At 40.8% G+C, this 22854-nt stretch overlaps 1 protein-coding gene and 1 long non-coding RNA gene across 6 annotated transcripts in view; both read left to right on the top strand.

The window, feature by feature from the left end:
- The window catches only part of SGIP1 (SH3GL interacting endocytic adaptor 1), a 278616-nt gene that overhangs the window by 81685 nt on the left and 174077 nt on the right, over positions 1-22854 (top strand). The window lies entirely within an intron of this gene.
- On the top strand, positions 12895-21519 carry LOC127563189 (uncharacterized). Its single transcript, XR_007953915.1, has 2 exons — positions 12895-12945; positions 21135-21519. It is a non-coding gene; the product is annotated as an uncharacterized LOC127563189 (long non-coding RNA).

The raw sequence follows: 22854 nt of genomic DNA, 5'->3' as shown, positions 1-22854 counted from the left end.
TCTGAGGTCTGTGGACAGATCTGGTTCCTTCGGTAGAATATAAAGACAAGCCCAAAGAACTATCAAATTGTGCAGACCCTTTGATCCAGCAGTGTTTCTACTGAGTTTGGAGATCATACAAAGAGTTCATAAAGAAGGGGAAAGGACCCACGTGTGCAAAAATGTTTGTGGCAGTCCTCTTTGTAGGGGCAGAAATTGGAAACTGAGTGGATGCCCATCAGCGGGAGATTGACTGAATAAGTTATGGTTTATGAATGTTATAGAATATTATTGTTCTGTAAGAAATGACCAGCAGGAGGATTTCAGAGAGACCTGGAGAGACTTTGAGGAACTGATGCTGAGGGAAGTGAGCAGAACCAGGAGATCATTGTACATGGTAATGGCAAGATTATGCAATAATCAGTTATGATGCACATGGCTCTTTTTAGTAATGAGGTGATTCAGACCAATTCTAACACAATAGACTTATGAAAGAGAGCCATCTGTGTCCAGAGAGAGGATTATGGGAACTGACTGTGGATCACAACATAGGGTTTTCACTTTTTTGTTGCTGTTTGCTTGCTTTTTGTTTTGTTTCTCATTTTTTTTTCCTTTTTGATCTGATTTTTCTTGTGCAGCAAGAGAATTGTGGAAATGTGTATAGAAGAAGTGTACATGTTTGACATGTATTGGATTATTTGCCATGTGGGAGAGGGAGAAAAATTTGGAACACAAGGTTTTGCATGGCTGAATGCTGAAAGCTTTCTTTGCATCTATGTTGAAAGTGAAAAGCTTTAATTAAAAAAAATAGAATCTAAGCTCCCTCAGGGAGCACTATTTCATTTTTTTGTCCTTGTATCTCCAGTGGAGTTTTGTTCATTCTCTTAAGAGGACCAAGGATGTGGCTGAGATAGATGGGTGGTGCAGTGCATAGGGGGCAGGGCCTGAAACCAGGAAGCCCTATTTCCTGGGATTCAAATCTAGCCTCAGATACTTACTAGCTGTATGATTGTGGGCAAGTCACCTAACTCAATTTCCTCAACTGTTAAATGAGGATGATAACATTAACCCCCCGCCCCAGGGTTGTTGTGAGGATCAAAAGAGCCTTTCAAGCTTTAAAGCAATGTATAAATGCAATATTATTGCCTGACTGATGACTACCTGGCTGACATCAGGCCCTTAATGTCTCTCGATTAATCAGGGTGCCCATTCCTCATAAGGGCACCCACTCCTCTTGCTCTTGCTAGCAGGATCCGTCTGCCTCTCTGTCCCCCACGCCCCGGCTGATCTGACCTTCTTGGGGTTTTCCCCATACTGCCAATCTGTTCCAGCCTCAAAGCCCAGGCTGAGCGTCTCCCAGAACTGGATCCTGGGCTTCTACCTGAGGCAGAACCTCTTTGGGGTTCCTCCTTGGTGTTTTCCTTTGCCTTGACCCTCCCAAACCTGGGGGCTCAGGCTGTTTGCATTTTTCTTTTTTTTTTTTTGGAGGTTTTTTTTCCTTTTTGTAATAATAGTTTTTTATTTTTTCAAAATACCCAGAAAGACAGCTTCAAACTTGTTAGCATGTTTTCTTGCCCCTCCTTTGCCAAGGTGCTTGTGGCTGCACACTCCTGATTGCTGCTTGGGGGAAGGCCCCAGTCTGTTCTGGTGACTGGACCTCACTTTATCTGGGCCCAACCTCAGTTTGCCTCACCTGATCCTGCCTTTAAGATTCCCGTGTGGGCATCTGAGCCCACCAAGGGACAGTTTCCTATTCCATTCCCGGCCAGAAGGAAGTGGAGAAGTCCGTCCTCAGACTGACACGAGAACCTGAACATGGGAGGGACAGGGTGACTCTTAAATTACATAAATGTGTATGTTAATGAAATTGTATCTGTATCAATAGTCAGCTCTTAATCGTTCTTGCTGATTTAATGAGAAATAGTGGGTCTAGATGAATATAAAGCATGTTGTAGACCTCACGTGGCCACGACAACCGGCAATTACTCATTATTTTAAGGTTTATAAAACACTTCCCAAATATAATCTCGTTTAATTTTATACCAACCCTATATAAAGCAAGCACTTTACAATTTTTTAAACAAATTTTTACAAATGAGGAAATTGAGGTTGAAAGATTACGTGACTCTCCCCTGCTCCCTCAGATCCCTAGTCTAGCATTCTGTCTACTGAGCCACCTAGATGCCTAGTGGATATTGGATAGTCGGTAAAAAGCTTCATTTTTATTAGTTTATAGACCAAGCAGTAAAGCATGTGGTAGCAAAGGTAATTGCAGACTGCATCTTTATTTTAGAAGTCCCTCATGTGACTAACAAGGAAGATTCCTATGCGACTGAATTTCCAGATTTTTCCAACATCTCACGCTTCATGAATCAACGATACCAGCTATGGAGAAACTCTTGCCATAGACACACATTGAAATCCTTCCTCCTTCCATCTCTCAATGATTAGCTTTTTAAGAACTCCTTTAATTAAGAAAAAACACTCATCAGTTGGCCAAACTCCTGGCAAAAAGCTGCTCAGAATTTTAGTGAGACTCATTTTTGGATGGCAAATGTAGCATCCATATTCAGGTCCATCCCAGAACCCTTTCCAGCTTGGTAAGAGCTAGAAGGATGTTTAGGCTTCTGGCAAAGCTGTGAAGAACTCGAGGGATTCCACACAAAGCTAAAGCAACCAAATAGACTGTGAGTGAAAGATAACTTTATTTTTAAGAAAAATCTAACTTCATTGATATATATTTTTTAATTCCCTACATTTCCCACACTGTTCCTCCCTCAAGCTGTTCTAGAGATCCATTCCTTATAACAAGACTAAAAACTGGAAAAATAGAACTCAATTCAAAAAACCCCCCAAACCATGTTGAAAATTCCCAGGGTCCTACACAGCATCCCACTCCTCTGCAGGGAATGGGGGACAGGACTTCTCTTATTTTGGGGGCTATGCTTGGTCATTAGAATTTCACAGAATTAAGTTTGACTTGGTTTTGTTGCTTTTCTTCCCATTTGCATTATAATCTGTCACTACGTCTATTGTTTTCCCAATTCTGCCTTCTTCACTTTCCATCGGTTCATATAGTTCTTTTCTTTATTTATCATATTCTTAAGTTCTTATGGTAGAGAAGTATATTCTCTTATATTTGTGTATAATAACTAGCATATAATAACTTGTTTAGCCACCCCCCAATCTTGAAGTGTGCCTTTTATTTTCAGTTCTTTGAGATAAAAAAAAAAACTGTTGCTATGAATATTTGAGAGGGAATTTTCTTTTCATTAGAGATTAACCTCTTAGATGGGCCATTTGCTGAGTCAAAGATCTCTGGGTCAGACAATATGGGCATTTTAATCAGTTAGCTTAATTCCAAATTGCTTTTCAGACTAGTTAGATGAGTTCAGAGCTTTCCCAACTGTACATTTCTGTGCTTATTACTCCACGACTTCTCCATCATTGATTATTCCCATAGAAAACTTGCTATTTTGCAGAGGAAACTAACTCCCAGTGTGGAAAGCTCACTTCAATCGATGGATTACCAGTCTCCCTGGGCAACTGAGAGCTTGGATAATTGTTACCTGAATCTCTCAAAAATCCCACAGTATTTTTCTAGTAATTATCAGGAAATCCAGCTCAGTCAGGGTTTTTTTTTTTTTTTTTTTTTTTTTTTTTACCCATCTCTTGAACCTCATCTTTTCTTTGAATTTACCATTAAATCTTTACTTTTTATTTCCTTGATAGATGTGATTTTGGGTTAACTCTAAGGACAAATGAGCCTCTCTTTTGTTTACAGGTAGTTCTGTTTTCCCAGTTTTATACTATATAGCCTCTTTAGAACTCAATAAGCATTTATTAGATCAGACACTGTGCTGAGCACTTGGAATATAAATGTAAAGGATACCATTCCTCCTCCTCAAAAAGTTCTTACAGGAGAGACAAGGGTACATTAAAAAATATATACATAGTGTAAGTTAAGAGGAAAGGGAAGGGAATATGCCTTTATTAAGTGCCTACTATGTGCTAAGCATTGTGTTAAGTGCTTTATAAATATTGTTTCATATAAGAGAAAAGAAAAGTGAACAAATACAACATAATTTGGTAAGCAGGGTTTTTTAAAAGGTTGTAAAAGATAAAGAGGAGAGTTCTTACTTTAACTGGAAGGTGATAGGGAGCCATTGGAGTTTATAGAGTAGGGCAGTGACATGTTGAGACAGACTGGAAGAGGGAGGGATTTGAGATTGATTGATGGGAAAGTGGCCTTTTATTTTTCACATGGTTTCATGTCTCAGTAACTGTACCAACATTTTAGGGATGTGTAAACAGACGCACCAAGTTTATATATAGACAGACCTGAATTTGTTGAGCTGTTTTGTGATTTACTCTGCAATAAATATAAATCGGGCAGTTGATGACAGCTTCTCAGAAAAAAACTCCTTGTTCATGTCAGTTCTGAATATACACTCATCCAATCAAACATACTTGTCAAGGATCTGGAATTGTGGAATACAGACCTTGCAGGCAATTGGAAAAGGCTTTAGTCCAGCCCCGGGCTCCACATTTTACAAGGAACAGAGGAGCTGAGAGAAAGTGATTGGGTGAAGATCCCATAGAGGTCAATGGCTGAGCCAACATGGTGCTGAGACCTGGTCTTTTGACCTCCGGCTCAGGGATCCATGAGACGGCCCATTCCTCTGGCTCTACGTGTGGATGACCAACTGGACAGGTTCCCTTGGGGAAAAGTTTTTGCTAAATAAAGCTGCGTAGCCCTACATCACAGAGAAGCACTGGGAAGATAGCGCAGGGAAGGTCAGCGAGGGCTTTGAATGTTAGATGGAGGATTTGTATTTAGTCCTCCAGAGGACAGTGAACCACTGTAGTCTGAGCTGGGGTGCCATGGTAAGAGCTACACGTTAGGAAGATCACATAGTTACTAAGTTGCTTTGAAAGGATCTGGACAGGAAACCTTCCTTGATTTATCCTGATGTCCAGGGGTAAATGTGGAGCCCCCAAGTTCACCTGGGGGGGAGTTCCTTAGAAACTTAAGACAAATGGTACTTTTTACCTGAGGTGTTTCTCAGTCCCCTCTCTATCAGTGCTTCCACTCTCCCACCAAGGATTTGTAGCTTTTTAGCCGAGTCTCACAGTGGGTGGGTTGTCTCTAGGGATAGAATTCAAGCTTCCTAAAGTAGCCAATCCTCCTTTAAAAAAAAACTTCTGGGATCCACAGTGATTGCCACTGAGTAGAGGCTTTAATAAGTGATTGTTGATGGAGCGCTTTTTTCCATAGTCTGCTAGCCCAACAAGCCAAGATGCAGGCTCACCTTGAAAATCCTCCTGCCGTTTTATGAGAGGGCTTCAGTGGGCTGGGGGTGAGGAGGAGACTTAGTGAGAAGGAGAAAAACAGAGGAAAGAACAGCTATAAAACAGCCACAAATACAGAGGAGAGAATGAAAGAGCCGGTTCAGAAGGTGATACAAACAGAGCACTTTTCTATTACTAAGTTAGATTTAATGTACAATTTTGATACGTAAAGGGTGCATTATGGGAAGTTCATAATTTCACGGACAATCCTTTGTTGATGGTTGTTGTTCGGTGTTTGTGTGCATTGGGTGGACACCAGAATAACTCAGATGACCTCATGAGATCGCCCTTTGGATCTGAAACCATCGCCGGCAGGAATGACCATTTAAACACGATCCATTAGACAACAATTCTGCTTCTTCCTCTAGTTGCTCGCCGTGGAGTCCAGATTTTAGTCCCAAGTCTATTTTTGCCAGTGCTGGTCGAGGCTGTGAGTCTGCCATGATGGTCAAACTTCTTGAAAGCTGGTGGGCTCCCCTCCCTAAGTCTTCAAGAAGCATCTGAGGGACCTTGCGTATGCTTTGCTTAGTATTTGTACTTAGTGCAGTGCCTGGTACACAGGTGCTTAATAAATGCTCAGTTCTTGCACTTGTCAGATACATGACAATAAAGAGAGACAGAGAAGGAGGAGGAGGAGAGAGGGATGAGGAGAGGAGAGGAGAGAAGAAAGGAGAGAGACAGAGAGATGCTTTTGATTGTACTAAGAGATCAGCAACTTTTACAACTAGATGGCTGTTATGGGGGAGGGAAGTGGGGTTAGAGTGGCTACTGGAACCCAAATATTCTTTTGCACTTAAACTTTATAGAGTGATTGAGACAATAGAAAATGCGTCTGACTCAAGGAGGTTTGTTGACAGGGCTGGCAGTGTTTCAGGTTTATTTGTGTACTCGTGAATATTTATACGTGTCCTTGTGCACGCTCCTGTGTACTTACTACTGAAATGATGGAAGTGTTCCCAAGGATCTGCATTTTCCCCAGCTCCAGGACTAAGAACCACGGAACTGGAACTGAGATTCTGAGCTCCAAGTCTAGCTCCTTCTTAGAGGAAGCCTTCATCTCCATGTAGACTAAAAGCTGTGGGGCTTGACTATTCTTAAGCTAGATTACAAGGTCCCAAGGCCACTCCAGGGAGAAACAAAAGGAGCTCTTTGGGTAAGACAGTAGGAAAGGGCGCTCTTCAGCTGGAAGGGTCCAATGCTCAGATTATAGATAGTCCCACTGGCCCATTTTTTAAAAATAACTTTTTATTGATAGAACGCATGCCAGGGTAATTTTTTACAACATTATCCCTTGCAATCACTTCTGTTCTGATTTTTCCCCTCTTTCCCTCCCACCACTCCCTCCCCTAGATGGCAAGCAGTCCTTTACATGTTGAATAGGTTATAGTATATCCTAGATACAATATGTGTGTGCAGAACCGAAGAGTTTTCTTGTTGCCCAGGGAGAATTGGATTCAGAAGGTAGAAATAACCCGGGAAGAAAAACAAAGATGCAAGCAGTTTATATTCATTTCCAGTGTTCTTTCTTTGGGTGTGGCTGCTTCTGTCCATCCTTGATCAATTGAAACTGAGTTAGAGCTTCTCTTTGTTGAAGAAATCCACTTCCACCAGAATACATCCTCATACAGTATCGTTGTTGAGGGTATATAATGATCTCCTGGTTCTGCTCATTTCACTTAGCATCAGTTCCTGTAAGTCTCGCCAGTCCTCTCTGTATTCATCCTGCTGGTCACTCCTTACAGAACAATGATATTCCATAACATTCATATACCACGATTTACTCAACCATTCTCCAATTAATGGGCATCCATTCATTTTCCAGCTTCTGGCCACAACAAACAGGGCTGCCACAAACATTTTGGCACATACAGGTCCCTTTCCCTTCTTTAGTATCTCTTTGGGGTATAAGCCCACTGGCCCATTTTCAACACAGTTCCTCTGATTCCCTCTGGGAACCATCCCTGCTCTTCCTTTGTGCCCCCAAAGCCCACTCTCAATACCCATATACAGCTTCTATTAAGCAGGAAGCTAATTTGCTAGTGGGGAAATATGCTGATATCTGTGTCTAGGTCAAGGACAAAAAGCCATGAATTGGAAGCCTGGCTTCTAGTTCTAGTTCCACAGCAAATTTCCTGAGCAAGTTGTTTAATTTCTCTAAGTCTCAATTTTTTTCATCTGCAAAATGAGAATGTCAATACTAGCTGCCCTCTATACTTTAAAAAGTGGTTGTGAGAAAAAATGTTTTTGAAACAAAGGGATATTATTCTCATTCTCTCTTTTGTCTTGATTTACATCCCAATTTTCAAACACAAATAGGGGTGTGTGTGTGTGTGTGTGTGTGTGTGTGTGTGTGTGTGTGTGTAAACAGGGTTTGTGGAAGAGAGGAGGGGTGAAGGGAGCAGGACAGCACAGGAGAACATGGAGCTTCCTTGGAAGGCAAGAAAACCCCAATTCAGTTCAAGGATTGCCTCTGACATATATTGACTGTGACTCCGAGCAAGTGAAGGCACTTTCTATCTCAGTGTTCCAGGCAATTTTCCAATATAAGCCGTAGGTTGCTTGCCAATTTGCACTGGTGGAGGGAGTTTCTATGTTGAGAGCTCCCTTTTTAATTTAAGTCTAAGTATTTAACGGTTCCCCCTTTTTAAAATGTAATATTTACATAGATGTCACATCAGACAGGATTCAGAGAGAAATGAAGAAGTGAACATTGTGCCCATCTTTAAAATGGTCTTTTCAGGAAGAAACAATCAACCAGAGGAAAGGACCCAGGGGAAGAAGGGACTTGTAGAATGAGAATTCTGGGGAGGTAGAAGTGTCTCTTAAGTCCAAATGGGCTGGTTCCTATAAATCGAGCTGTCCGGAGTCAACTTTGTCACCTAGTTCTCAGTTTTTGCTAAACAAGATTATCATTATTTGACTGTTCCAGAGAATGTTTGCTTTTCTAAAGAAAATGATTTCCATTTTCTCTATATCTAATATTAGAATGCACATGAAAACTTAGCCTGAGGCACACTATCTGGGATTCTAAGACAAACTGGCTCCCAGGGCCCTGTATCCTTTGAATGCTCTGCTGGTTTTGGGCCAGGAACCATCTTCTTCTTCTAACTTCCACTCACAAAGTTGAGAAGGCACCTCCAAAGTCATCTAGTTTGGGTATACCTGGTCACATGGGCCTTTTTGTGTGCTGCTCTTCTTCCCTCTTTCCCTGTTTCCTTCCAACTCCCTCATTAAAAAGTATCTGACCTTTGACTCACTGCTTCAGGGCCCTGGCTACTTCTAGATGGAAGTACTAGTGGTCATGAGTTATTAATCAGTTACACTAATCTTTACAAAAATATTAACTAGTTAAAAGGTAACTCCTACCTAATAGCATGATTTATCGTGGGTAAGTTATCCATGACGTATCATAAATTTGGGCAGAATTTTCCGGCCATAATGTCCAAACCCTTAATTTTACACATTTTCTACAGAAAGCCACAAAGGATCATAGGATTAGAAACGTAACAATCAGTTAATCTATACCATTTGTTAAGGCTGGAAGGAACCTCAGAAGTCAACTAAGGCAACTTCTTTGTTATACAGATGAGGAAATTGAGGCCATTAGGAATTAAATTACTTGTCTGAGTTCAAGACATAGTAAGAGGAAATGAGAATCAAACCCATTCCTCTGACTCCAGAGTTTGCATCATCTCTGTGGCATCATGCATACTTGAACAGAATCTGGCCCTTGGAAGAAAATCATTCCTCATGGAAAAGAGGGAGAAGGACATTTAACTGGTCAAAGCAAAATTACACCCCCCAAAACAGAGAATTTGTCTTCCAGAATACATGATATCCTCATGTTATTGTGACCAACACTTACAGCCTCAACTGGTAATTTTATGCAGGATGCAGCTAATGTAAAGAAAAAGCCAAAGAGTTAAGGTAGGCAAGAAAATCAAGGATCCTGGCTCAGCTGGAACAAGTCCCATGACAGAAAGGAGCTGAGTACAAACCTGTCCTGCTTTGATCTTTACTAGTTGCATGCTCTTGGGCTTTCACAGCCTGAATTTTCTTATCTGTAAAATGGTGTCAGAGTTATACTGGATGACCACTGAGCTTCTTCTTGATCTAAGACCATTCTAAGGTCTATTCTAAGATTTCCTGATGCTGTGATGAAGGAAGGATGGCTATTTCAGTGCTGTCTTTGTAATCCCAGGACTGGGTTTAAATTCCATCTCTGATACTGACTTCCTATGTGACTTCAGGCAAATCACAATTTCTCTGAGTCTCAGTTCCTTATTTGTAGAAGAAAGCAGTTCTTTCTAACCCAAGAAAAAGAAATGAATTATTGAATAATTGAATACTAGAGGAGGGGTTATAGAGCACTTATAGAAAAGAGTACTGGATGTGTGGTCAGAGGACCAGGGTTCCCATCCTATACACAGTTCCCCTACATATTCCTTGAGTGAATTAGGGCTAATTATCTCTCCTTTCTGGGTCACACTTTTTTTTTCATTTGTAAAATGCCTCTAGATGCCTTTAAAGGTCCCTTCTAACTCCAAATCTGTCATGCTATGAATCTTGACACTGAAGTTGATACTGGAAAACAATTGGCAGAGCCTGGAGCTAAGAGGACTGTACGTGGGGCCTGAGGCCGGCAGATTTCCTACCGGAATGAACAGAACAGGCCCATTTCTGCACACACAGCAGAACCAGCTCTCCCTTTCACATATGATGACTCTGCTCCCCCGGTCAGACAAGGATTCCCTTTGTTCGTTTGCTTTGGGAAGGGATCCCAATTAGGGGTGAGCCAGTTGGCTCACTGATGTGGCATCTGACTAGTCTGAAGCAGTTTGGATCCAGTGGGGTGGTGATCCCTTCTTGCAGGAATTCCTGCTTTCTCACTGTCCTCGTTTTGACGGGCTGCCGAACCCGTGTTTTGCCCATCTTAAGGACTGGAGGAGCCTGGGATGGAGAGCCTCTTCTGTGATATTAGTCAGTTATGCAGGCACATAGCTAAGCAGCTATTGATTGGCTGAGAATTGTGGGTGTACGTGGAAGCATTATCTCCAGGCCACCTAAAGGCACTCAGAAGCCTAGTGAGATGATAAGGTGGCTCTGAGCTTCCAGGGCAGCAACAAGCATCTTTGCAAAGGAATTTTTTAAAAAAAAATACTACTTTTTTTTCCCAAATACATATAAAGATAGTTTTCAATATTCATTTTTGTAAGACTTTGTTTTCTATTTTTTTCTCCCTCCATCTCTTACCTCCCACCTCCCCAAGATAGCAAGCAATCTGATATAGATTAAATATGTGCAGTTCTTTTGAAACATATTTCCACATCTGTCATATTGTGCAAGAAAAATCAGATCATTTTTTTAAAACCAAGAGAAAAAGATGAAAATATTGTGCTTCAATCCACATTTAGCCTCCATAGTTCTCTGTCTGAATGTGTTTGATATGGTCTATCCCAAATCTATTGGCATTGCCTTTTGCCAAGGAGTTTAAGCGCCCCCCTCCATCCCCAACCCGACACCCTTTAAGGAGAATGACATCTGGAAGGGGCTAATTAAAAGTGTTGGGCTGGGGCTTGGGTGTGCTGTCAACAGCTGGATGATACAGTGGATGAAGAGCTGAGTATGGAAATGGGAAGACATCAACTCAAAACCTGCCCCCAGAACCTCCCAGCTGTGTGACCTTGAGTGAATCATCTCATTTTTCTTAGTCTGAGTTCTTTTTTCCCTTACATAGAATAATACCAACCACCTCACAGGGTCAATGTGAAGATCAGTTGAGACAACATATATAAAGCACTTTGTAAACTTTGAGGTGCTATGTGAACGCTCAGTTATTATTATTGTCTTTGCTACTATTGCTTTTGTTGATAAAGGCGGCCTGCTTGGTAGAGAGAGCATGGGATTTGAGCGGTGTGTCACGTTGGGCACGTGACAAAAGGAATAAACAATATGGCAGACAATCCAGCGAAGGAAGATCTAGTGGTGATTCACTGAGAAAGGCCCTAGATTTGGAATCAAAGGAGACCCGGGTTCAAATCTCAGCTTTGTCATTTACTATCTGTTTGAACTTACATGAGACAGTTTGCCCTGAACCTGAGTTTCTTTATCTATAAAACAAGAGCATTGAACTAAATTAAATGACCCCAACTTCTAAATCCGGGATCTTAATGATCAAGTGTTATGTAAATCCTTTTAAGGAGCAACAGAGCCGTGAGGAACTTGGGACCAAATAGACCATCCCTGCGGTGGGCGCCAATTGACCCAGATGCACCATCTAAAGCATTCGCGATTCTTTTATCTTAAAGACTGTGTCTGCAAGAAGGGTGAGAGCTGAGAAACACTGGAGGAGAGCCTGGAAAAGAGCTCAGATTCAAAGGGTACTTTGATCTTTGAGCAGTGAAGTGGTGCAGTGGATAGAGCACCTGGCCGGCAGCCATGAGTTCAAAAATGGCTACAGACATTTCCTAGCTGTGTCATTTCACCCTTTTTGCCTGAATTTCTTCATTTTAAAATGAGCTAGAGAAGGAAATGGCAGACCATTCCAGGTGCTTTGCTAAGAAAACTCCCAAAAATGTACTTGTGAAGAGGCAGATGTGACTGAAAAACAACTTGTCCCCTTGAAAAGGGACATCCAGACTGGGTGGAGAAGCTGAAAAGGAGAGAAACTATTCACATTGAAAATAATGTATAAGGGGGGATGTGAGGTAAGGAATTTAATAGGTGCTTCAAAGGTTTCTGAATTCTCTCTCCAGATCTTGAAGCTTTTCATTCACTCCATGACTCCATGCATGGGGCAGGACTGACTCTTTTGCTGAGGATGGGGTGCCTGGCTTTTCTCTTGGGACCCAGAAAGGTGGCGTTTGGCTTAATTTTGCCAGGTTGGATAGGAGCTAGACAATGAGCAACTGAGAGAGGAGAGGGATCTGGGCAGAGTAGAGGGAGCCAGTGAGGGCTGGAGTTGAGTATGGTAGACAATACAATGCAGATGATTCCATATTAAGGCGTATTAGATACCAGTGTAAATTGTTATGTTCTCTCTGCCTGTCTCTTTACCTTTGTGTTTTATATCTGTCTGTTCCCCTCTCCCTCCCTCTTCTATCCTCTTTTCCCTCATCACCTTTGTCCCTTCCTCCTTCTCTCTCTCTCTCTTTCTCTCTGTCTTGCTCTGTGTGGGTCTCCATCTCTGTCTCGCTGTCTCTATCTCTCTCCCTCTCTCCCTCCTTCCTCTTCCCTTTTCCCCTCTTCTCTCTCCTGTTTCCTTTTCATAAAAAAAACAGGGAATTTATGCTCTAATGGTAACATGGAGATTGGTTGGGTATAAAAAGGTCACAGACAGAGGATGTTTCCAGTGTGTCATGTGATGGGGGCAAAGAACAAAAGGCGTCTAAAACAAGTTTGAAAAAATGAATCATGCCGAGGAAGAATTCCCATTCCCAAGGAAAAAAATGCTGGGCTTGCCTAGAGTCAGAAGAAGCTTCCCCACTGTCCTTAGAGCAGATTATTGATCATGGCCTGGATTGTCAAGGGAAAGCACTCTGAGCTCCCTACTATGGTTTTTCTAGGAAGCAGGCAGGAGGTGAAAGAGTGAAATTGGGGAACTGGTTCTGAATGGTAAGTGATTACCACTCCATTTGTGAGCAGACTTTATTAAAAGCATATTTTATCTCAGATAAATGATGGGAGATGATTAGGGCTGCAGTTAGAGTTACTCCAGACCAGCTGTTAGGAAGAATGAAAGATCCATTTATTTAAATGCCTGTTTGAATAAGGTCATGAATACCTCTCCGGAAAGTATTGTGTGACTGCCACTGGAAGGCATGAGAATTTTTGTTAAAAGCTTCAGAAAAGATGCTTCTCTATTTCTAGGTGTCCACAATGTGCCTCATTTTCCCTTTCAATAAGGAGAGCCTTACAGAGCATCCATGAATCCTCTGCCCTTTGTGTAGAGATAAATGAACAATGTCTGGGGTGATGTTGGAAGGCAAGCTACATTTTAATACCTGGGGTCATGTCAGTCCTCCGCGAACTGCACCATTAGTTTTCTGACCTCATAATTCTCCATCTCCCAAGTGATTTGGAATGGGGGTGGGGAAGCTATCTCAATGACCCCTGTCTTATCTCCCATCATCAAATTTCTGGCTTCCCATAAAGCAGTCAGATGCTGCTCTTTGTGATCCCTCTCTGTGCTAATATTCTTTTTTTTTTTCTGGAAATGACTTTGTACACACACACACACACACACACACACACACACACACACACGTATAAATAAATATTTGTATAGATCTAATTTCCTTTACTCAGACTTCTTTCTCTCACTAAAATGTAACCTCATTGAGGGGATATCCCAAGCGCCTAGCACAGTGCATTTAATTTAAGTGATCATTGAATTATTGGAGGTTAACCTGGGAAGCTCTCCCTTTCTCCCCTCAAACTCCTCGGCTGCTTCTCCTGTAGAAGAGTTGTGTTCACTCTTTTTGGTGGAGGGGCAGGGAGAGAGGAATGGAAATCTCTTCCAGTAGTTAACCTAACATGTGGGCTTAGAGACTAGAGACCTGAAGGAGCTCCATGAGTCTTGAATAAGGCCCTGTAGAGACCCCCATGCTTACTCACAGTGTGGTCTTAGAAAGTGTCTCTGCACCTCTGTGTCTGTTTCCCCATCAATAATAATAATAATAATAATCTAAATAATCTAATACACAATAATCTGTATTATAATAAATAATCTAAAACACAAAGCATCTCATTTTCGCTTCCACCGTGGGAAGTCCCTCAACCACAAGAGACTGCAACCATCCAAGATACAGTTCTAGGGAGTTTCCAGGGTCACACAGAAATGAGTCAGAGGTCAAGCTTAAACTCAGGTTTTCCTGACTCCAAACCTTAATAATTTCATAATGTATAATATAATTATAAATAATAATTGACAATAACATGGTTAATATGGCCCTTCAAAGTTTGTGAAATGCTTTATCCATATCATCTCATTTGGGATTGGTCCTAAGGTCCTGCTCTGAGACCTCAAAAAGAGGTGAAAACACGAGTGACATTTTGTTGATGAATTAACCTTTAAGACTCAGTATCATGAGTGGGTCATTGGTGGTTATTGCCCTTTGTTCTCCAAGAGGACCAAAATGACATTACTATGTTAGAGCCCAGATACAGTGTCCGACTGGGGCTGATCGGCCCAGTAGGACTCGGGTCAGACACAATTAGTCCCTGTGAACATTTGGGGAGTTTTTCCAACTGGGCGCATCTTGGATGGATGTGAATAGCAATGAGCATTATGGGTCTCTCTTGGGGTCAGCAGGGGAAAAGTTAATAATTTAACCCACCCTATGACTCTCCTTGGAAATGTTTAGCAGCTCAAATTGAAAGACAATAACTCATCGATGAACTTTATAAATCAAACCTTATGGTTTACCAAGCAATTTACATCCATAATGTCACTAGATCATCACAACAATCCTATAGAGAGAAAGGTCAATGGTCTGTAAAGAAGGAAGTGCTGGATTTGGAATCAGAATAGCAGAGTTCAAATCTCACCTCCAGCACTTGCTTATCTGGGTGAATCCAAGAAAGAGGGTTCATTTCTCTGGACCTCAGTTTCCTATCCAATAAAAAGGGCATGATTAAATCCCCTCGTGCCCACTCAATAACTGTGTTGCTTCATTCACTTAATGCATGAAAAGGCATTTATTAAGTCATTGCTAAGTAACAAGTCCAGTGCCAAGAGTTGGGTTGACAAATACAGAAACAAAGCAAGTCTCTTAGAGAGGCTTCCATTCTCATGGGGGGATATATATATGAGGGGGGTAGGTAGCAAATGAGCCATCATTTAATTTGGAAAAGAAAGTTATTAGGAAATAGAAGTCTTTATTAACCTTTATAGCAATATTGATTTCAGTTAAGTACAAAAACAAAAACCTAATGGGATAAATCCTATAATTATGGTTATTATCTTTTTATAGATGAGGAAACAATTTCCAGGGTTGTATAAATCTGGAAAAACCTCCAAAATATATGTTTTACAAAACATATGAAAATATTGTAAAACATTTGTGAAATGTATTTTTGAAGGTTTATCACCACTAATATCTTAGTCCTTTTTTAAACCATCAGTTTTATCATTTTTCATTTTTTTATTAGTCATGCCCAACTCTTTATGACCTCCTTGGGGTTTTCTTGACAAAAGATACCAAAGTAGTTCACCATTTCTTTCTCCAGCTCATTTTGCAGTTGAGGAAATTGAGGCAAACAGGGTTAAGTGCCTTGAAATACCAAATTGGTTTGCCATTTCTTTCGCCAGTTCATTTCATAGATGAGGAAACTGAGGCAAACAGAGTTAAGTTCTTTGCACAGGGTCACTCAGCTAGTAAGCATCTGAGGTCAGATTTGAACTTTTCAGATTCTCCTAACTTCACTACTCACTGCACTACCTAGCTGCTCATCATTTTTCATAGACCCATATAATGAGCTAAAAAATGATCTTAGAGTTCTTCATTTGTTTCATCTTGATTTGTAAATGAATCTTATCAATAAATAAGAAGTTGATAATTCCTAGGTTACTGACTTGGGTGAATGGAAGGAGAGTGCTGTCCATTACAGAAAAAAAATTTTAGTAGGAGCACTGGGTATAGGGAGAAAGATATTAAGTAGTTTTGTTTTAAACTGGTAGAGCTTGAAATACTTAGTGGTTATCCATTTACAAATTTCCAATCAGCAATTAAAGATCCAAGATCAGAGCTTACAAGAAGGATGAAAACAGGATATATAGAATTGGGGGTCTTCTACACAGTGATAATAGTTGAGAGCTGATGGACTCCCTGTGAGAGAAAAGGGGAAGGAAAAGGAGATATCTTAGGGTATTCTCATATGGGAACATGGGAAATGATCTTACAAAGGAGACAGAGATGAATTGGTTCAGCAGGTTAGGAAAGCACCAAGGCAAAACAATGATTCAAAAACCCCCGAGCAGGAGAGAGTAATTTAGGAGAAAAGGGAAGTAATGTCAAGGGCTACAGAAGCCCCTAAAAAGTATTTGAGAAAAAGCCATTGGATTTAGCAATAGAGAAGTCATTGGAGACTTTGGCAAGAGCAGAGTCAAGCAAGTGATGGGAACAAGTGCAGGACTGAAAGAGATTGAGTGGGAAATGAGGAAGAAGAGACATTGTTCAAGGGCAAGAAGTGATAAATAAGAGACAACTTCCACACTTGTACCCCTTACTATGTAATACAGATGTCTTTCTACTCTAACACAGCTGTTCCTTTCTAGAATGATTATTTGGATAAATATGAAATTGTCAGAGAAAAAATGCTCTGAGCAATTAAGAGCACTATGTGAAAATGGAGGTAACGACTCTTACTAAGATCTTATGCTGTGACTCTGGAAAAGAATTTAGAGGTCCCCTCGTTCAACTGCTTCAATTTGCAGATGGAGAAACTGAGACTCTGAGACAGGCTCTTCCTTGATTGGAGAGTCCTTTATGGAGCATTAGTCACCCAAGAAAGAACAATGATTAAAAAAAAAAAAAAGATCACCTTTGGATTTTGGTAGGAGGGAAGCTAGGATAATCAGAGCTGTCCAATGGTAAAATATAGTCTACTTTCAGTGAAAACATAATTTAATCATCAAGTTTATATTAATCACAAAATTATATTAATTTTGTGTACTTGGCATTGTATTAAGCACTCAAGAGCACAAAGAAAAAGAAAAAGAAAATCCTTGCCCTCACTACGTTTACATTTCCATACAAAGAGACAACAACTCAAATACAACTCGTTAGTACAGGAAATTTATAATTTTGCATTTATAGAATCCTTGGATTTTATACCTGGAAATGGTTTTAGAGGCCATCTAAATATGTAAGCCAACACCATCATTTGACTTGGAAAGATCAAGTCCAAGGTCCACTGAGTTCAAATTCCCAATGCTCAAAAACCAGAATTTGTTGTCATTTAGAAAATATTTTCCCAAGGAACAATCAAGGCATCCTGTTACTGACCATTTACCTCCCAACTAGACGTGGGAATTTTCAACCCTTCCATGATAAGCATTCCTGTTGAAGCAGCCAATCATCACAGATAAGCAGCATCCAATCATCACAGATAAGCATTATTTGTAAATAATTGTTTTTTTATTTTTCTGAATATGTACAAAATTAATTTTCAACATTCATCTTTTTATCTCATTTTTTCTTTTTTTATTATTATAGCTTTTTATTTACAAAACTTATGCATGGATAATTTTTCAACACTGACCCTTGCAAAACTTTCTGTTCCAAATTTTCCCCTCCTTCCCCCACCCCCTCCCTAGAGGGCAAGTATGCAATACATGTTAAAATATATTCAACATTCATCCTTGCAAAATCTTGTGTTCTAAATTTTTCTCCCTCCCCCCACACCCCTCCCATAGACAGCAAGTAATCTAATATAGGTTAAACATGTGCAATTCTTCTATACATATTTCTACATTTATCAAAACTAGGTTTTCTTAAAAAAAAAAAAAAAGGATTGTCCTTAGATTTTCTTCTCCTGGGTTTTTTTTTTTTTACCTCCAAAGTAAAGTTGGTCAGATACTTAGTTTCTTTGTGATTGCAAGGTCCCTGCTGCCTAAGCTCAGGAAGATGAGAGGCTGAAGATGAGGTGGCAGTTAAGTGGTTAGAGCCAGTGACTCAGTTGATTACCATTGGTCTCCGCTTGGTATTCCTTGAGAGAAAATAGATCTCTGGCGACATGCTGAGATGGTAATTCCCCATAATGGATTCCACCCCCAGCCCCCAATATCCAGGCCTGTCTAATTTCCCCTTAATTGCTTTTTGACATAAGGTTTAATAATCGTGTTCCCTCCCCCCACTGCTTCCCACTCCAGCTGAGTGATGGGCTTAGCTGTTTGCCTTTCCCGTGCTGCTCTTCCTGATGGAGGGGATTAAGACCAGTGAAGCTATTTATTCCCATCTTGTTTTCCCAGCCTCTCAGGGCCGGTGTACTCGGCCGCCATCATTTCAGCTTCAAGTTTACCTAGTGTCCTTATGCCAAAGGACCCTTCAGTTCCTACTGACAACCAAAAGGCTGCCTTTCAGCTGCTCAAGTGGGCAGCCTTCCGGGGACATATCAATTATATTTTCCCAGCAAATAGCAACATGAACATACCCTCAGAGAGTCTCCCAGCCCCATTAGGTCTGGTCCTTCACTAAATCTTGTTATCAGTTACTGATGGTTCTGTGGAGTGAGTTTTGGTTGACCCATTCCCTGTCCAGGGTCCTGAACTCCTCTGACAGGCAGCCCCTTCTCAGGATCATGTTGCTGAAAGCATAAAACAAAATATAGAAGATTATAAATGAAACCAATTATATTGAAATTTTGTTATAATAAAAAAAAAAGTTTTCAGAACCCAGATTAAAAACCCCTGAAAGAGGCATGGGTATATATGTGGATGTAGACTGATCTATAACAACAATGGCTGGAATTTATTAGTTGATTTTCAGGTTTTGTTGTTGTTCAGTCATTACAGTCTGTTGACTCTTTGTGTGACCCCATTTGAGCTTTTCTTGGCAAGAGATCTTGGAATGATTTGCCATTTCCTTCTCCAGCCCATTTTACAGATGAGGAAACTGAGATAAATAGGGTGAAGTGACTTATCCAAAATCATACAGTTAGCAAATGTCTGAGATCAGAATTAAACTCAAGAATATGAGTCTCTGACTCTAATACAGTGGCTTCTGCACTATGGTGCCACCTAGCTGCACCTGCTGGGTGTATTATTACATTCTGTTATGATACACATAGCTATACATGTATACATATATATACACATGCATAGATATATTTGGGAGCATACATTACATATAGGGTATCCATAAAAATAAATAGTTAGCATTTATAAAGCACTTAAAGGTTCATAAAATGCTTATAACAACTCTAAGAAATGTGCACCATTATTATTCCCATTTTAGAGAAGGATAAACTGAGACAGAGTTGCTGAGTGACTCACCTAGGTCACACAGCAGCTAGTACTTGTCCAATGCAAGATTTGAACCCAAATCTTCTGGACTCCAAGTCCAGAAGTTCCTTACCCATTGTATCACTTAGTTCTTTACCCTCTGTACCATTTAGCTACGTATTGATTCTCTCTTAGAAGCAGCTCCCCATTATATTGGTTGGATCTCTCATGAAGATTTTAGACATAGCCAACACTGGCTCAAGGTAATCAAGTGTAGATGGACTGCAATCTATATGTCTAAGAGAGTACCCACAAATTCATCCAACATTAGAACTGCCATGTTCAGGAATGAACCAGGAGAAATGCCAGATGACAGTTCAGAAAGTTTAGAGGAGTCCTTCCTTTATAGAAGATTGTGTCATTTATTTATTGGGTTGCCCAGTAACTATCTCAGTGCCTGGAACAAAGTAGATGCTTGTTAACTGATTGATCTATTTTAATTTTTAAAAAAATTTTTTTGACCAATTGATCTTAATACGTTTCCCTATAAACACACACTCACACCTTGTCTTGAATATCACCACTCTGCTCATGCCTTGTGATTGTAAACCTTTGAATGCCGCCATCTTTAATTATCCCGTTGTGAACAATCCAAAAGCGAGTGATGGAAGGATTCATGGTGAAGGGATAAGGAGGCTGTGGTGCCTTTCCAAAGATGGCTTGGATGCATTGTGTTAAGTGCTGGGGTTGCAAAGGAAGGCAAGATCAGTCCCTTCCTTTAAGGAGCTTTCATTCAAATGGGGGAAGACAACATGCAAATGACCATGTCCATGCAAGATATTTACAGCATGAGTATTTGTTTTTCCGTGAACATCTATATTTCTTTCTTCTCACCACATTCAGAATGGGGTGATGGTAATGGTTACATGCAAAGGGGTGACTCATAGGCAGACAAGTAACTAGCAGTTCTATTTCTGAAACCAGCAGTGGGAGGGGAAAGACCTGAACAACTACTGATGAGGAGAGATCAGGGAAAAAAAACTGACCTGGCATGGGGGTTCTGGGGCCCTGGTTGTTATGGGATGGAAAGTACATCATGTTGAAGTTTACAGTTTTCATTAATCATTCATTCTTGATAAGTAAATATTAAGCTCAGCTCTCTCTGGAGGTGAAAGGAATACAATTACCATCAGCACCCTCTAGATTTCAATGCCCTGAGAAAAAGTCCAAGCTGCCCTACCCTAGTTATGGCATTATTGTATATATTTTCATAGATTTAGTTTAAGTAGAAACTTTAGAGTTTATATAATTGATTCCTTTAGATGTCTCTTCAGGGACAGGAATGTTTGAAGTAATTGTCTATCTTTATATGGAATATAAAGACTTCTCAGAATAGTGGTCTCCTTGACTAGCAAATGGACCAAGAGAAGTCATGTTGTCACTTTTCTCTCCTTCCTTCTTCACGCTCCCTGGTAGACAAGATTGCTGGTGGCAGCTCAAGGCATCTGATAGGGCGTGTTGGCAGGCAGGGGACAATCACAGCCGAGCTCGCCCCATTTTATTATTTAAGTTGGGTACTGCTGCCCAGAAGGGCTCTGTTTCCAATCAGGGTCTCCGGTGCTTTGCTGGTGCATTGTGACAAATCGGTCTCATCTCCACAGAGCTGGGGTTGGCTCTTTGCTCACTCTGCTGCCCTCCCTGTCTTTGGGACTGGGCAGGACCACTTACTAGAGTCATTGTGACCACTTTGACAATAACTCTATGGGCATAGAAAATAGAGCCAACATATACGTATCCCTTCGCCGGAGGGGGAGCCGGGTGTCGGATCTGTGTTTCTGATCCCCTACTCTGATGATAGGAGCCTGTGTCACTGGGAAGATGGTAATCCCACCAATGGAAAGAGAGAAGGAAGAACAGCTCTGGGAGAGAACATGACACTTAATTGGAGATGCCAGAAAAGACATGCAAGATGTCCAGATGCAGCAGAAAGCACAGCGGTCGGATCTTCCCCCACGTCGATATTTTAACAAGGTGACCCAAAAGCCTTAGTGCACTTGGAAGCTTTGTTTTTAAAAAGTTTGACATTGTACTGAGGCTTCCAGGACACCTCATCCATACTCATCAGTGTGCACGCTAGTCCCGCTGCCTGTAAAATTAAAGCCACTGGCGGGGACTTTTTCATTTTGTCTTGGATCCCCAGTGCTCACTTTAGGAGGTACCTAATAAATGCATATGTAACTGAATTGAATTGAGTCAATCTCTGAATACAGGTTTGGTTTGGAAGTAGAAATCTGAGAGTGATCTGCATCGACATGGAGAAAGAGAGCAGGAGGGTGAAGGAAGGGGTGCTGGAGAACACCTACATTTTGGGGGCAGAAGAGAGAATGGAGAGCAGCAAACAATGAAAACAATGGAAGGATGGGGGCAGGATAGAAAAACTCATTAGAGCAGAGGGTGGTGGAATTAAGGCAGGAAGGGGCCATCTGCTTCAGGCTCCTTATTTTAGAGGATAATATGAAATGTCCCAGAGGGAAGGGAGAAGGGAGAAAGGGGCTCCCCAAGAAGGAGTTGTGGTCAACAATGGCATATACCACACAGAGCTTTTGGGCAGTGAGGAAAAAACAAACAAATTGGATTGAGCAATAAAGAGTTCTCCCATTGCAAACGAACTGAATTTTGTTCTGTTTTCATTATTTGATGTTAATAAATCATGCTAGCAGGAACCGTAGTGTTTATTTAGGCCTAGACATTCAGGCATGGAGACTGAGCAAGGACATCTAACCAATTGGAAAAGAGATTTCCCCATGGAAGGATGGGTGCTGAGTCAAGGAGAGGGTTTGGTTATTTTAATTTCTGATTATAATCCAGAGTAGGTCCACTAGACCGCCTTTGAAACCAGTGAGAAAAAAGGTAGGAAGAAGTTGGATTAGGAAAGATTAAGAACTGAGTGAGCATGGCTATTCAGAGGGAAATTCCAATAAGCCTGGTGAATGTATTCTAAAATAAGTTTGAAAGCAAGCTGTGCTTAATGGAGATCCATGGTTTCACATAGAATCCTCATCTTCTGTTCTCCTTTGGATATAGATGTGTTCTCTTTTTATCATTAAAATTTTTTTGAAAAAATAATTCTGATTATTTTTAATTAAATAATTGAGTCAATAGTAAAGAAATAGAGGCAGTAGCAGACCCACTTTAGAAATTTGGTCTTGAAAGTTGGAGCAGAAGAGAATAAAAGGATGAGAGGGGCAATGGAGACAGTTCCTTGTTGGTTTCCTGTCAAAGTAAGAGATAACTTATCCTGTTAGTAAAGTAAAAAATGGGTTAGGGAGAGAATAGGAGTTGGCCAAGAAGATGAGAAAATGAAAGGAGAAAGGATGATGGATAGATCAAGGTCATGCAGAAAATGGGGATGAGGGTATATATCCATTCAGGCTATATCAATCTAACCTGTCCTCTCTTTGGATTGAGATAATGGGATTTTCTCCCTGAGTGAGAAATAAGTGTGTGTGTTTGGGAGGCAAAGGGAAATGATGGTCTTTCAGTCCTATTCAGATTGAATTTTGGATAAATCCAACAAA

This window comes from Antechinus flavipes, chromosome 4 (genome assembly GCF_016432865.1).
Source record: "Antechinus flavipes isolate AdamAnt ecotype Samford, QLD, Australia chromosome 4, AdamAnt_v2, whole genome shotgun sequence".
Classification (NCBI taxonomy): Eukaryota; Metazoa; Chordata; class Mammalia; order Dasyuromorphia; family Dasyuridae; genus Antechinus; species Antechinus flavipes.
Note: the sequence above shows the minus strand (reverse complement) of the source record. Positions and strands in the feature narration are given on the sequence as shown.